A 3,511-nucleotide genomic window follows, 5' to 3' on the forward strand; every position below is an offset into this window, starting at 1 on the left:
AGATTGACTGGGAAGTAAATAAATACTACATTAAGGAGACATAGCTTCTGAAAATCAAGGAAGTGCTCAGCAAAAAAGTGTGTATGATTATACTCAAACTTGTTTTCCTCAGAGAAATATTTTAAAATGTGATTAGTTTTTTGTGCTATTTCAAACATGATCGGAAAATATCCTCTGTGATGACTTTTCATAATTTAAGGAAAAACATTGTCTCCTACTATCAAATCATTTTATATCTTTTTGCTGTTACACTTCTACAACAAATAAACACTGCCCTTATCATAACAGTTCTCAAAATCATTGGATAGATATTATATGTATATAGAACTGTTCATCCCTAAGGATTATGCATTAAAATCGAGCCCATCTAAGTTAGAAAGGAAACAGCTAGCACTGAGTGAGGCACCAAACCCTCTACTCTTATGAAAAGTGCAAAGGGAAATCTTATGTCTACAAGACAGACGAGACCATTGGCCTAGTGCAGTGGTCCCCAACCTTTTTTCGTCTGGCAGATGCCAGACGACGAGTCACAGAGGACCGTTGCGGCAGATGAGCATCCGCAAAAATTCTGCCGACAAGCGACGTCAATAGGTGTCGCCGCTGAAATGCCGCCCACAAGCAGCAGCATCCAGAGGCACTGCGCCAAAATACTGCCGAAAATTGGCATTTTCAGCGGCAATGCCTCTGGATGATGCACCTTGTCAGCAGCATTCGGTGGATGCTCGTCCACCGGCCTGTACACGGGGGCATTTAGATGCCCTGGCGGCTGCCATGGCACCCGCGGGCACCACATTGGGGACCTGTCATAAACAGATAGTTAAGGGTTAATGTCTCTTTTACCTGTAAAGGGTTAACAAACAGGGAACCAAACACATGACCCGGGGACCAATCAGGAGACAAGATACTTTCAAATCTCGGTGGAGGGAAGCCTTTGTTTGTGTTTTTTGGGTTTTTGCTTTGTTCTATCTGGGCTCTGAGAGTGACCACTCGTACCTACAGGCTCTCTAATCTTCTATTCCAATTTTGTGAGTATAAAGGTAGAAAGGCGGTATAGTCTATTATTTGTTTTCCTTTATTTGCAAATGTGTAGTTTGCTGGAAGTATTTTAAATTGTATTTTGCTGGGGGGGGCGGCTTCTTTCTAGTTTCTATAAGCTGAAAGACCCTGTAACTTTTTACCATCTAAATTGCAGAGATAAACTTTTACCTTTTTTCTTCTTTTTATTAAAAGCTTTGCTTTAAGACCTGTCTGATTTTTTTTCTCCTAGTTAAGGCTCAAAGGGACTGAGTCTGTGTATACCAGGGAATTGATGGGGGAGAAGGGAAAGGAGAGCAGGGGGAAGAAGGGAAAAGTGAATTTCCTCTTGTTTTTAGATTCATGGAGTTTGAATCTGGATTGCCTCTGGGTGAAGGGAAAAGACGAGGGGGAAGGGTATCATTCCTGTCTGTGTGGTGATTCAAGGAGTTTTTGAATCACGGTGATCTCCTAGTTGTACCCAGGGCGGAAAGGAGCTGGGAGGAAGAAAGGAGGGGGAAGGGAAATGGTTTATTCCCTTTGTTGTGAGACTCAAGGAATTTGGGTCTTGGGGTCCCCAGGGAAGGTGCTGGGGGAGACCAGAGTTTATCAGGGCACTCTATCTTAAGTCCTTATTGATGGCAGCACTACAGGATCTAAGCTGGTAATTAAGTTTAGGGGAATTCATGCTAGTTACCCATATTTTGGACGCTAAGGTTCAGAATTGGGAATTATATTATGACAGGACCCCTGGCCTAGAGCATCCTCTCCTGCGTTCCCTTGTACTAGTAGACCATCTCCGCTTGCAGAAGAAGAGTTTCCACCCTTCCATGCAGCTCTCCCCTGGAACTCTGAAATGTCTGTCTGTGGCAGGGGTGCTGGAACAATTTGTATAGTGGGGGTGCTGAGAGCCATTGAATCAAACTGTAAACCCTGTATATAATAGTAACCACTTTTAAAGTCTGGGGGTGCTGCAGCACCCCCAACATCCCTAGTTCCAGCACCTATTCTCTGTGGCATTGAAGGGACAGCGGTTTAGGAAGGGCAGTGGGGCACTGGCCACATCCCAAGTCACCATTTCTTGCAGGTGCCAGAATCTGAGCAGGACTTCCTACAATTCAAAGCAGTCCTGTAGTAACTTGCTTGGATCTTAAATGTAGCTGTAGGAAGAATGGAAGTCAATGCAACATGTTGACCTTCAGGAAAAATGTGGGGGAGGAGTTTTGTGTCTGCAGAGTTGGAATATGCCTAGAGCCCCTTTCTCAGTGATCCCCAGCACCCTTATCTCCAAGAATCCCGTCTGAAGGGACAAGGATCCTGTAGCGATATAGCGAGTCACTGGTGTGGCACCTCCCAATGGTCATCCAGAGAATTAGCTTTTCCAGTCTTGGTGTGCCCTCTGCTGGCCAGTATCCACATGCCTCAAGTCCCTATGTCCCTCCTAGACCATAGTGCCCCTTTACCTTGGGTGCTGCCCTCTGGCAGAATCCCCACTCTCTGGGTCTCCCCACACAGGGGAACCCCCAATCTTCTATCCCACCCTTGCCTCCGTGGCTACTGCCAGTCACCATCTAGCCCCTGCTCACTGAGACAGACTGCACTCTGTAAACTACTCATCATCGGCAAGGGGGAATTTGAACCCGCTGCCTTTGCCTACCCTGGGCTGCACCTCTGCAACCCCAGTACCCTTTCAAGCCTTTAGCAAGACCTGTGGCCTGCGGGTTTTCCAGGGCTGGAGCTCCCCAGCTCCTCTGGCCTTTCCCCAGCCCTGCTCCACTCTAGGGACCCTGCTGAGCTGCCAAGAACCACCTCTCTCCACAGCTAAAGAAAGAGTATGCCTGAGTGCCGGGCTAGCACTTTTATAGGGCCATCTGTAGCTGCCTCCCCAATCAGCCCAGCCTTTTCTCTTCCTGGAGTTGTTTTAACCCCTTCAGGGTCACCCCTTTAATCCCCACAGGTGACCACCCCGCTACAGATCCATAAAGTCTACAAAGTTCCTAGATTTTTCCTACCCAAGGGCTTCCATTCATAGACTATCAGGGTTGGAAGGGACCTCAGGAGACCATCTAGTCCAACCCCAGCTCAAGGCAGGACTAATCCCCACACAGATTTTTGCCCGGAATGGCCCCCTCAAGGATTGAACACACAAGGCTGGGCAATGCTCAAACCACTGGGCAATCCCTTCAGACTGTGCAAGGTTCCCCCCCCCCACCCCAGTGCCGCTGCCTGTTCCTCTCAGGCGCTGGCCGCACACCTTACACGCGTGCCACACCGGTGCCGACCCCATACCCAAAACACACCCAAAGGCGCCAGAGCCGGGGCAGCACCGCCTGCAGCCCGCCCGGGGGGAGGGGCGTTCAGGGCGCCCGGGCGGCCCCCCCAGGGACGAGCAGGGGTGGCGGTGGCGGCTCTGAGGCCCCGGGGACGGTTCTGGCTCCTCGCTCGCTCTCGGCGCCGGAAGAGGCCGGGCGGAGGGGAGGCGGGGCCGGGCCGGCGG

Source organism: Gopherus evgoodei, chromosome 3, assembly GCF_007399415.2.
Source record: "Gopherus evgoodei ecotype Sinaloan lineage chromosome 3, rGopEvg1_v1.p, whole genome shotgun sequence".
Lineage (NCBI taxonomy): Eukaryota > Metazoa > Chordata > Testudines > Testudinidae > Gopherus > Gopherus evgoodei.